The sequence below is a fragment of the Bufo bufo genome, chromosome 2 (assembly GCF_905171765.1).
Source record: "Bufo bufo chromosome 2, aBufBuf1.1, whole genome shotgun sequence".
In the NCBI taxonomy this organism is placed as follows: domain Eukaryota; kingdom Metazoa; phylum Chordata; class Amphibia; order Anura; family Bufonidae; genus Bufo; species Bufo bufo.
The window spans coordinates 202,473,655-202,487,435 of record NC_053390.1 but is presented as its reverse complement, the minus strand read 5'-3'; the positions used below and the strand labels follow the sequence as shown (position 1 = coordinate 202,487,435).

The window sequence follows — 13,781 nt, the reverse complement described above, 5'->3', positions numbered from 1 at the left end:
CAGTCCATAGCATCAATGCCTTCGTCTTGCAGGAACTGCTGACACACTTCAGCCACATGAGGTCTAGCATTGTCTTGCATTAGGAGGAACCCAGGGCCAACCGCACCAGCATATGGTCTCACAAGGGGTCTGAGGATCTCATCTCGGTACCTAATGGCAGTCAGGCTACCTCTGGCGAGCACATGGAGGGCTGTGCGGCCTCCAAAGAAATGCCACCCCACACCATTACTGACCCAATGCCAAACCGGTCATGCTGGAGGATGTTGCAGGCAGCAGAACGTTCTCCACGGCGTCTCCAGACTCTGTCACGTCTGTCACATGTGCTCAGCGTGAACCTGCTTTCATCTGTGAAGAGCACAGGGCGCCAGTGGCGAATTTGCCAATCTTGGTGTTCTCTGGCAAATGCCAAACGTCCTGCACGGTGTTGGGCTCTAAGCACAACCCCCACCTGTGGACGTCGGGCCCTCATATCACCCTCATGGAGTCTGTTTCTGACCGTTTGAGCAGACACATGCACATTTGTGGTCTGCTGGAGGTCATTTTGCAGGGCTCTGGCAGTGCTCCTCCTGTTCCTCCTTGCACAAATGCGGAGGTAGCGGTCCTGCTGCTGGGTTGTTGCCCTCCTACAGCCTCCTTCACGTCTCCTGATGTACTGGCCTGTCTCTTGGTAGCGCCTCCATGCTTTGGACACTACGCTGACAGACACAGCAAACCTTCTTGCCACAGCTCGCATTGATGTGCCATCCTGGATAAGCTGCACTATCTGAGCCACTTGTGTGGGTTGTAGACTCCGTCTCATGCTACCACTAGAGTGAAAGCACCGCCAGCATTCAAAAGTGACCAAAACAGCCAGGAAGCATAGGAACTGAGAAGTTGTCTGTGGTCACCACCTGCAGAACCACTACTTTATTGGGGGTGTCTTGCTAATTGCCTATAATTTCCACCTGTTGTCTATCCCATTTGCACAAAAGCATGTGAAATTGATTGTCACTCAGTGTTGCTTCCTAAGTGGACAGTTTGATTTCACAGAAGTGTGATTGACTTGGAGTTACATTGTGTTGTTTAAGTGTTCCCTTTATTTTTTTGAGCAGTGTATATACATATATACAGTACAGACCAAAAGTTTGGACACACCTTCTCATTCAAAGAGTTTTCTTTATTTTCATGACTATGAAGGCATCAAAACTATAAATTAAAACATGTGGAATTATATACATAACAAACAAGTGTGAAACAACTGAAAATATGTCATATTCTAGGTTCTTCAAAGTAGCCACCTTTTGCTTTGATTACTGCTTTGCACACTCTTGGCATTTTCTTGATGAGCTTCAAGAGGTAGTCCCCTGAAATGGTCTTCCAACAGTCTTGAAGGAGTTCCCAGAGATGCTTAGCACTTGTTGGCCCTTTTGCCTTCACTCTGCGGTCCAGCTCACCCCAAACCATCTCGATTAGGTTCAGGTCCGGTGACTGTGGAGGCCAGGTCATCTGGCGCAGCATCCCATCACTCTCCTTCATGGTCAAATAGCCCTTACTTTCAAAGTTTTCCCAATTTTTCAGCTGACTGACTGACCTTAATTTCTTAAAGTAATGATGGCCACTCGTTTTTCTTTACTTAGCTGCTTTTTTTCTTGCCATAATACAAATTCTAACAGTCTATTCAGTAGGACTATCAGCTGTGTATCCACCTGACTTCTCCTCAACGCAACTGATGGTCCCAACCCCATTTATAAGGCAAGAAATCCCACTTATTAAACCTGACAGGGCACACCTGTGAAGTGAAAACCATTTCAGGGGACTACCTCTTGAAGCTCATCAAGAGAATGCCAAGAGTGTGCAAAGCAGTAATCAAAGCAAAAGGTGGCTACTTTGAAGAACCTAGAATATGACATATTTTCAGTTGTTTCACACTTGTTTGTTATGTATATAATTCCACATGTGTTAATTCATAGTTTTGATGCCTTCATAGTCATGGAAATAAAGAAAACTCTTTGAATGAGAAGGTGTGTCCAAACTTTTGGTCTGTACTGTGTGTATATATATATATATATATCCACCTCATATAAAAATTAATAAACAATGATTATCTCATTCATAATTACCATAATACACATTTCATGATTATCAATAGTGAATAAAAATGGTATTAGTGTATGATAATTAAAAACTATGATTGATCAAATGCATTGCAAATTTATGAAATGTGGATAATGGTTATAAAAGGCTTATAACTCCATATATATCCTCAGAACTTTGTTTGTATCATGATTCATATCCTTAAATTCGCATTTGGACCTGTTAAAATCAGTATTAATGGTCCTTCCAAAACATAATGATCTAATGTCCAGTTTTAAATAGTGTTGTAGGGATATTGTCCTTATATAAGTCGATTAGAATCGATCCTCCAAAAATAACATTTTAAACTGATTCTTACAAAATAAATTGAAAAACTATGTTTATTTCATCATAAGAGGCCTCGTTGTATAATAAAAAATGACGTCAGTGAAATGATTCTTGTGCGATAGCGGCGGCCTTTATTGCTATATCTGAAAACGATGTAGTTACAGTTGCTAAGCACTGTTGATTACTCTGCCTCGGAGTCCCACGTGTCGGAAAAATAGCCAGTGTTAGCTCTCTTAATCCAGGAAGGATTAGAATGGATACAAGTTCGCCGTCTCATCTATCCTCCTCAATCGGCAATATTAGGTGTGCTGATGGCCCCAAATGAATTTCTTTATTCGATGCCACTCAAAGGTTCACTGTTAAGTTATAGAAATTCACTAAACGCGTTTCGGAGTTACATACTCCTTTATCAGTGGTTAACAGTGAGCTATCATATGATCATATCTTATGAGACGGGGAACTTGTATCCATTCTAATCCTTCCTGGAGCAAGAGAACTAACACCGGCTATTTTTCCGACACGTGGAACTCCGAGGCAGAGTAATCAACAATGCTCAGCAACTGTAACTACATTGTGCAGCCGGGCCGTACCTGAGACATGTAGAAGTGGTAACTATGTTACATTGAACACTATATCTTACTAACTGACCCCATAAGGATATTCAGATATAGCATTCAAGGCCGCCGCTATCGCACAAGAATCATTGCACTGACGTCATTTTTTATTATACAACGAGGCCTCTTATGATGAAATAAACACAGGGCCATATTTATCATTACACTTACATCTTACTCCACTTTTACATATGCCCAAAGTCACTTTTGGCCAAGTCAGATTTATTAATGGTCCTTTAATACCGTGATAAATGTGGTTTGACAGTAGCAGTTTATCCTTCAGTAAGCAGCTTTACAAAAAGTGCACGTCTTTACGAAAAAGTCGCATGTTCTATTAAAAAGTCGCATAAGATAAGAATAGTCCTCACTGGAGTGAAATTGCGCAATTTTTTGCGACTTTTTAAATTGGACTGGACAGTGCGTCTTTTATCTGTCTGTACTTGACCACCACTATGTCTTACTATTTTATATATAGGTCTGTGTACTTGAACCAATAAAATTTACATTTTTATATTGGGGTAGCACTACATTGTGTCTTTTTTATAGGTGTTATAGTTGTTATGTGAGAGCCCTTTACTTTATTGGGATTTTTGATTTTAACAGATTCAAATGCGGTTTTAAGGATATGAATCATGATACAAACAAAGTTCTGAGGATATATATGGAGTTATAAGCCTTTTATAACCATTATCCACATTTCATAAATTTGTAATGCATTTAATCATCGTTTTTAATTATCATACACTAATACCATTTTTATTCACTATTGATAATCATGAAATGTGTATTATGGTAATTATAAATGAGATAATCATGGTTTATTGATTTTTATATGAGGTAGAGATATATATACAGGTGAAACTCAAAAAATTTGAATATCGTGCAAAAGTCCATTTATTTCAGTAATGCAACTTAAAATGAGAATTTTGTGAAAAGGTTCAATATTCTAGGCTCAAATTGTGTCACACTCTAGTCAGCTAATTAGTCCATACCCCCTGAGCAAAGGGTACCTCAAAATTGTGACTTTGGGGTTTCATAAGCTGTAAGCCATAATCATCCAAATTATAACAAATAAAGGCTTGAAATATCTCGCTTTGCATGTAATGAGTCTATCTCATATGTTAGCTTCACCTTTTAATTTGCATTACTGAAATAAATGAACTTTGCACGATATTCAAATTTTTCGAGTTTCACCTGTACAGTTACAAGAAAAAGTATGTGAACCCTTTGGAATGATATGGATTTCTGCACAAATTGGTCATAAAATGTGATCTGATCTTCATGTAAGTCACAATAATAGACAATCACAGTCTTCTTAAACTAATAACACACAAAGAATTAAATGTTACCATGTTTTTATTGAACACACCATGTAAACATTCACAGTGCAGGTGGAAAAAGTATGTGAACCCTTGGATTTAAAAAACTGGTTGAACCTCCTTTTGGCAGCAATAACTTCAACCAAACGTTTCCTGTAGTTGCAGATCAGACGTGCACAACGGTCAGGAGTAATTCTTGACCATTCCTCTTTACAGAACTGTTTCAGTTCAGCAAAATTCTTGGGATGTCTGGTGTGAATCGCTTTCTTGAGGTCATGCCACAGCATCTCAATCTGGTTGAGGTCAGGACTCTGACTGGGCCACTCCAGAAGGCGTATTTTCTTCTGTTTATTCTGTTGTTGATTTACTTCTATGCTTTGGGTCGTTGTCCTGTTGCAACACTCATCTTCTGTTGAGCTTTAGCTGGTGGACAGATAGCCTTAAGTTCTCCTACAAAATGTCTTGATAAACTTAGAAATTTATTTTTCCTTTGATGATAGCAATCCGTCCAGGCCCTAACGCAGTAAAGCAGCCCCAAATCATGATGCCCCCACCACCATACTTCACAGTTGGGATGAGGTTTTGATATTGGTGTGCTGTGCCTCTTTTTCTCCACACATAGTGTTGTGTGTTTCTTCCAAACAACTCAACTTTGGTTTCATCTGTCCACAGAATATTTTGCCTGTACTGCTATGGAACATCCAGGTGCTCTTGTGCAAACTGTAAACGTGCAGCAATGTTTTTTTGGACAGCAGTGGCTTCCTCTGTGGTATCCTCCCATGAAATCCATTCTTGTTTAGTGTTTTATGTATCGTAGATTCGCTAACAGGGATGTTAGCATATGCCAGAGACTTTTGTAAGTCTTTAGCTGACACTCTAGGATTCTTCTTCACCTCATTGAGCAGTCTGCGCTGTGCTCTTGCAGTCATCTTTACAGGACGGCCACTCCTAGGGAGAGTAGCAGCAGTGCTGAACTTTCTCCATTTATAGACAATTTGTCTTACCGTGGACTGATGAACAGCAAGTTTTGGAGATACTTTTATAACCCTTTCCAGCTTTATGCAAGTCAACAATTCTTAATCGTAGGTCTTCTGAGAGCTCTTTTGTGCGAGGCATCATTAACCTCAGGCAATGCTTCTTGTGAAAAGCAAACCCAGAACTGGTGTGTGTTTTTTTTTTTTATAGGGCAGGGCAGCTGTAACCAACACCTCCAATCTCATCTCATTGATTGGACTCCAGTTGGCTGACACCTCACTCCAATTAGCTCTTGGAGATGTCATTAGTCTAGGGAAGGGATGGCCAACCTGAGGCTCTCCAGATGTTGCAAAACTACAACTCCCAGCATGCCCAGACTGCCTACAGCTATCAGCCTACAGCAGGGCATGGTGGGAATTGTAGTTTTACAACAGCTGGAGAGCCACAGGTTGGCCATGCCTGGTCTAGGGGTTCACATACTTTTTCCACCTGCACTGTGAATGTTTACATGGTGTGTTCAATAAAAACATGGTAACATTTAATTCTTTGTGTGTTATTAGTTTAAGCAGACTTTGATTGTCTATTGTTGTGACTTAGATGAAGATCAGATCACATTTTATGACCAATTTGTGCAGAAATCCATATCATTCCAAAGGGTTCACATACTTTTTTTTGCAACTGTATATGACGGTTATTGCTACAATCATGATTTCTATATGAGGTGTATATTTATATGAATTCTATTGCTACAACCATGATATGTGTTGGGATATAATTAATAACTACTATTTCTAATTTGCAGAATTCATTAAGTATAAGTTTTTTTATATATACACTCACCTAAAGAATTATTAGGAACACCATACTAATACGGTGTTGGACCCCCTTTTGCCTTCAGAACTGCCTTAATTCTACGTGGCATTGATTCCACAAGGTGCTGATAGCATTCTTTAGAAATGTTGGCCCATATTGATAGGATAGCATCTTGCAGTTGATGGAGATTTGAGGGATGCACATCCAGGGCACGAAGCTCCCGTTCCACCACATCTCAAAGATGCTCTATTGGGTTGAGATCTGGTGACTGTGGGGGCCATTTTAGTACAGTGAACTCATTGTCATGTTCAAGAAACCAATTTGAAATGATTCGAGCTTTGTGACATGGTGCATTATCCTGCTGGAAGTAGCCATCAGAGGATGGGTACATGGTGGTCATGAAGGGATGGACATGGTCAGAAACAATGCTCAGGTAGCCCGTGGCATTTAAACGATGCCCAATTGGCACTAAGGGGCCTAAAGTGTGCCCAGACACCATTACACCACCACCAGCAGCCTGCACAGTGGTAACAAGGCATGATGGATACATGTTCTCATTCTGTTTACGCCAAATTCGGACTCTACCATTTGAATGTCTCAACAGAAATCGAGACTCATCAGACCAGGCAACATTTTTCCAGTCTTCAACAGTCCAATTTTGGTGAGCTCGTGCAAATTGTAGCCTCTTATTACTATTTGTAGTGGAGATGAGTGGTACCCGGTGGGGTCTTCTGCTGTTGTAGCCCATCCGCCTCAAGGTTGTGCATGTTGTGGCTTCACAAATGCTTTGCTGCATACCTCGGTTGTAACGAGTGGTTATTTCAGTCAACGTTGCTCTTCTATCAGCTTGAATCAGTCGGCTCATTCTCCTCTGACCTCTAGCCTCCACAAGGCATTTTTGCCCACAGGACTGCCGCATACTGGATGTTTTTCCCTTTTCACACCATTCTTTGTAAACCCTAGAAATGGTTGTGCGTGAAAATCCCAGTAACTGAGCAGATTGTGAAATACTCAGACCGGCCCGTCTGTCACCAACAACCATGCCACGCTCAAAATTGCTTAAATCACTTTTCTTTCCCATTCTGACATTCAGTTTGGAGTTCAGGAGATTGTCTTGACCAGGAGCACCCCCCTAAATGCATTGAAGCAACTGCCATGTGATTGGTTGACTAGATAATTCCATTAATGAGAAATAGAACAGGTGTTCCTAATAATTCTTTAGGTGAGTGTATATTTTTATATGTTTGCATTTTTTATATTGTGATTATATATTTTCTGTTTCGGTATTTAATGGAATGTTACTATATACATCAGCTGAATTTGTTTCCATGTAACAACAGCTAGTTGAGTGCCCTCCTAAATTAATTTTTGTGCTTATTTATTTACCGGCAGAGGGTATGCCGTAGAGTAAGCATCTCGACCAATTTTGTCCAGTTGGGTAGAGCCACTGTACGTTTATATTATTTTTCACATAGACATATATGCTTGCGTGAACCTGGCCTTCAGTAATGGCGTGCATGACCAGGTCCAGCGGGGACTGGAAGCAACGGAGATGGGAGCTCGGCACTGAACAAGAAGCACCCATGACAGAAGAGTCTTTATGTTTGTTTGTTTTTAACATTGGTGCCCTGTTCACCCCCCCTTACCCTGGGTTCTCAGTCTCAGAGAAACCCTTTAAGAGTGTATGTAATGCCATGTCCTGTTAAACACAATGGAAAAATGCTACACACGTTCCAGGAGTAGGTTATGCTACACTATGTGAATGGAAATGTATGTTGCAATGTAGATTTACAAGTGACTGCTCCTTTATTTACAGGTTAATGTTTGAGACACTTCCTTTCAGATGTCCAGTGTGCACCCAGCCGTACACCACTGGGGGAGAACAGTGGTTCATGTTATTTGGCTACAAGCCTGATTATCAAATTTTTTCTGAATCATTATGATAAAAATATTTAAAAGGAGTAGAAAGATTTGCGTCAGGGCTCATATTGTGCCGTGTGGAATATTTCTCGATTAGCATGTCCTATTCTGGTTTCTTCTCTGTCCAAGCTCTTGGCATATGTGCATGAGATGCCACAAATATGTCAGGTGCTGACAAGTAGAAGCATCCGCACGTAGGGAAGGATGACATTCAGACTGTTTGCACAAAGTTAGGAAGCTATCCAAATATTCTGTGCCGGACCACTTGATTAGTGTTGTTAGATACTTCCTATATTGCATTTTGATTTAAAGGTAAATACATTTGCTAACCTTTTAAACATGGATGTGATAAAACAAAGGAGGAATTCTGCACACATGGCAGTTACATTTATCTCACTGCAATCTGTAGCGTTCACTTATAAAAGGCAGTGAGCCTGTTGGTCGACCTCTGCAGGCTGGCTTCGTTCCAGGTACTGATCATGTCAACATTGCTGATGTCCACAGAGTTTAATAAGGAAAGAATGTGTCAGGCAAAGTATTCTTCTGTTCTCAGAGTAGCAGTTGTCAATTCTCAGACTGCCATAGGGCGCAGTCACGTGAAGGTTAGTGGTGTGGCAGCAATCTGCACCAATGCCACATCACAAGAAACACATACTTGAGGGTAGGGCTGCAGCTATTGATTATTTTAGTAATCAAGTATTCTACCGATTAATCCAACGATTAATCGAGTACTCTAATAAGAATTTTTTTATTTTTATTAAAAGAACGTTTTATTTATAAAAACTCATCAGCCCCCCAATGCCATCATCAGCCCCTGCCCCCAGGGCCATCAGCTGCCGCCTCCCACCCAGTGCCATCATCTCCTCCTCCTAGCTATAAGTCCCTAGCGCCAGTGAAATAAAATACTTACCTTTCCTGTAGGGGAGCCGACAACACTGCTCAGCTCCTTAGACTCTTCCTCTCCAAGCGCTGCGCGGTCGTCCTGGCGTTACACAGCATCAGGTCATAGTGCGCGCTTACGTGCACGATGTCCTGACGATGAGTCAGGACATAGTGCAGCGCGGTGTGGGCCGGCGGGGGACCACTGAGCGTGAGTAATAGCAAGCTCTTAACTCACTCTCCATGGTCACATGACACAAACGAATCCCCGATGCAGAAAATTTGCATTTAGGATTTTTTTTTATCGAGTAATCTTTTCAGCCCTACTTGAGGGAAGCCTGCTTGGCTGTTTATTGTTTATGTAACTTATGTTGACTACAGCTACTTCTGCATTTATTCACATCATGTGTCAGCTGCCTTGACTGGAGGAACGAAGTACAGGGAAGTCTTTTTTCCCAAATCACATGCAGTATTACATGACAGCCCTTCAAATGAATAGTCAACCATGTAATGTGTGGACAGACCAGTTCCACCAGAATGGGAGCTGCTCTTACTTATCAGTTCTCTATTCAGGCTCCTCCCCATGACCTCTCTACTCTCTAATAGGGAACATGGACAGGGGTTGTCTTGCAGAGATAAAGTATTTAAGAAACATTTACTTGAGATTTGCAAGAACGAAACCACCCTCCCTAGGTTTCCTTCACACACCCTTTACCCTCACTCCATTCCTATCCAGTGATCTCATATGCTTGAGTAATAAATCACTCTGCCCGAACCCATGCTGACACTTAATTACTCTAAGCAATAAGACAAAGAGCACCAGACTTAAAACAAGAGCCAGCAATGTCCTCACCTTTCTTTGCTAATACCGTCCCGCTCCAGTCATTGGATGAGGCAGTAAACTACTGAGAAGCTCGCTGAGATAGTTAAGCCTCGTCAGTGTTCAATGTATGTGTGCTGTACATATTCTACACAGACAGCACATGTACCCATTCATTTTAATGTGTGTATTCACACATCAGTTGTTTACCACAGTCCGTGTTTTTATCACAGATCCACGTGTCCAACTCCACACTCATTATAGTCTATGGGTCAGTGAAAAATACGGATACCATCCGTGTTTGATCCATGGATCATTATTATGAGATGCTTTGAAAATTATTTTTCAGCTGCGCCGTGAAACACGAATCCATCACGGACATCTTCACTGAGGCATCACTGACCACCTTTTCATGGATTTAAGCATTGACATGTGAAAGCTTTCCTAATGACTGTGTAGTGACATTATGGCATCTTACACACTTCTGATTGGTGCAATACACAATGCACCCATAACTAATAGCACTTTTGGGAAAGAGTTATCAAGATCAGCGTGTGCTGCTCTGGTCTTGATAGCCTGTGCCCTGCCGGCATCCCGTGTGCCTAAACTGAAATCTACAACAACTCTGAGATGCTGATAAATGAAGATAAAAGTGCCTGGCCAACTGGCCCTGCCTTCACCATGCCCCTTTTCGGAAAGTGGCGAGGGTGGCAAAGAAATGCAACTTGCGGCAAAATTATGTAGCAGTGGTGTTTTTTTATTTTTATTCAAATATGAGAAAGTATTATTAGTATCTATGCTACATTTAATGAGTTGAGTACTCCAGTCTTATGTGGGTAGTAACTATATAGGCATCTCTTATACAGTCCTGATCAAAAGTTTAAAACCACTTGAAAAATGGCAAAAAAACATATTTTACATTGTTGGATCTTAACAAGTGTCCAAGTAGAGCTTCAACATGCAACAAGAAGAAATGAGAGTGAGACAAAATATTTTTTGAGCATTCAATTAATTGAAAATAACGATTAAACTGAAACAGGCTGTTTTTCAGCTGATCCAAATTTTAGGACCACATGCCTTTAAAAGGCCAAATCTGCAAAGATGTGGATTCATTGTCATTTTCTGTCAGGTAGTCACACACAACGTGTGACTACCTGACAGAAAATGACACGTTCAAAAAGGGAGAGGCGTTTTTTTGCTTTTGACATCACAACGATGTCAAAGGCAAAAAAACGCCTCTCCCTTTTTGAACGTGGTCGGGTTGTTGAACTGGATAAGCAGGGTCTCTCACAGCGCGCCATCGCTGGTGGGACGCAGTAAGACAGTCATTTGGAATTTCTTAAATGATCCTGAGGGTTATGGAACAAAAAAGTCAAGTGGAAGACCCAAAAAAATTTCATCAGCACTGAGCCGGAGGATCCAATTGGCTGTCCGTCAATACACTGGACGATCCTCAACCCAAATTAAGGCTCTTACTGGTGCTGACTGCAGCCCCATAACAATCAGACGGCATCTGAGACTGAAGGGCTTCAAAAACAAAAATGTCTTCAAAGACCTCGTCTCCTTGAACTCCACAGAACTGCTCGTTTGGACTTTGCAAGAGAGCACCAAACATGGGACATTCAAAGGTAGAAGAAAGTTTTATTCTCTGATGAGAAAAAAATTAACCTTGATGGTCCTGATGGTTTCCAACGTTACTGGCATGACAAGCAGATCCCACCTGACATGTTTTCTACGCGTCACAGTGGAGGGGGCGCCATAATGGTCTGGGGTGCTTTTTCCTTCAGTTGAACAATGGAGCTTCAGGAAGTGCAGGGGCGTCAAACGGCCGCTGGCTATGTCCAGATGTTGCAGAGAGCATTTCTCATGACTGAGGGCCCTCGTCTGTGTGGTAACGACTGGGTTTTTCAACAGGACAACGCTACAGTACACAATGCCCGCAGGACAATGGACTTCTTCCAGGAGAATAACATCACTCTTTTGGCCCATCCTGCGTGTTCCCATGATCTAAATCCAATTGAGAACCTTTGGGGATGAATGGCAAGGGAAGTTTACAAAAATGGACAACAGTTCCACACAGTAGATGGCCTTCGTGCGGCCGTCTTCACCACTTGGAGAAATGTTCCCACTCACCTCATGGAAACGCTTGCATCAAGCATGCCAAAACGAATTTTTGAAGTGATAAACAATAACGGCGGAGCTACTCATTACTGAGTTCATCTTTGGAAGTTGGATTTCTGTTTTATTTTTTTGTTTTTGGAGGTGTGGTCCTAAACTTTTGATCAGCTGAAAAACAGCCTGTTTCAGTTTATTCGTTGTTTTCATTAAATTGAATTCTCAAAAAATGTTTTGTCTCATTCCCATTTCTTCTTGTTGCATGTTGAAGCTCTACTTGGAACCTTGTTAAGATCCAGCCATGCTTAATATGATTTTTTGCCATTTTTCAAGTGGTCTTAAACTTTTGATCAGGACTGTATTACTCTTAAGTTTTCCTTGGTTGTTATTGCCTTGCATACCCACAGACTCATCTACACATTAGATTTTAATTAATTTTGATTTGTCGCCAATGGAAATAAAGTTGATCTTTACAATAGTCTTGTAAGGTTTGTCTTTTTGCTGATGACACAAAGATAGGTAACAGGGTTGATGTTCCTGGAGGGAAACGCCAAATGGAAAAGGATTTAGGAAAACTAGAAGAATGGTCAGAACTCTGGAAACTGAAATTTAATGTGGATAAGTGCAAGATAATGCACCTGGGGCGTAAAAACCCAAGGGCAGAATATAGAATATTTGACACAGTCCTGACCTCAGTATCTGAGGAAAGGGATTTAGGAGTAATTATTTCAGAAGACTTAAAGGTGGGAAGACAATGTAATAGAGCAGCACGAAATGCCAGCAGAATGCTTGGATGTATAGGGAGAGGTATAAGCAGTAGAAAGAGTGAAGTGCTTATGCCGCTGTACAGAACACTGGTGAGACCTCACTTGGAGTATTGTGCGCAGTACTGGAGGCCATATCTCCAGAAGGATATAGATACTCTAGAGAGAGTTCAGAGAAGAGCTACTAAACTAGTACATGGATTGCAGGATAAAACTTACCAGGAAAGGTTAAAGGACCTTAATATGTATAGCTTGGAAGAAAGAAGAGACAGAGGGAATATGATAGAAACTTTTAAATACATAAAGGGAATCAACTCGGTAAAGGAAGAGAGCATATTTAAAAGAAGAAAAACTACCACAAGAGGACACAGTTTTAAATTAGAGGGGCAAAGGTTTAAAAGTAATATGAGGAAGTATTACTTTACTGAGAGAGTAGTGGATGCATGGAATAGCCTTCCTGCAGAAGTGGTAGCTGCAAATACAGTGAAGGGGTTTAAGCATGCATGGGATAGGCACAAGGCCATCCTTTATATAAGATAGGGCCGGGGGCTATCCATAGTATTCAGTATATTGGGCAGACTAGATGGGCCAAATGGTTCTTATCTGCCGACACATTCTATGTTTCTATGTTTCTAGATCCATATTTGGGACATTCATTTTGAATTATTACTATTAAAAGTCATATTTTTATTATATTCAAGACCATACACTGCTATTCTCCCCCTGCCCTTGTTTTCCATCATGTTGATCTGCAAGGGATGTATATACCTTATGAGGTTACCCCTATTATTAAAATGAACGTAATGAAAGGGCTACAGAAACCCAGTTGTCATTTGTCCCTAAAAAAGTGAGAGTGGACCTGTTCCTGACGTTTGATCAGGTTTTCAGTGTTCCACATTTATGTTCTTTATTGTGTACTTATTTTCTGGATAGAGTTAATGGTTGCTCACATATATTTATTTTATATTTATGTAAATTAGCTATTTGGAGCACCAGGGACTGGTATAGCACTAGGAGCAATGCTAGTGCCCCTTAAACTCAGCTTCCCCCCTAGCATAACCACACCCATTAAACTGCAAAAGTAACAAATTTTGTCACAAAGCAGGACGTGCAGCAACATTTACAACTTTTCTAACATTTCAGTTTAATACATTTCCACCTA

At 41.0% G+C, this 13,781-nt stretch overlaps 1 protein-coding gene across 1 annotated transcript in view; it reads left to right on the top strand.

The window, feature by feature from the left end:
* Positions 1 to 12,823, top strand: part of FBXW8 (F-box and WD repeat domain containing 8) — a 143,419-nt gene extending 130,596 nt beyond the window's left edge. The window contains exon 12 of the transcript XR_005776142.1: positions 12,813 to 12,823. The gene's annotated coding sequence lies outside the window, so the exon portion shown is untranslated. The remainder of the gene's footprint in view (positions 1 to 12,812) is intronic.
* The last annotated feature ends 958 nt before the right edge of the window (positions 12,824 to 13,781 follow it).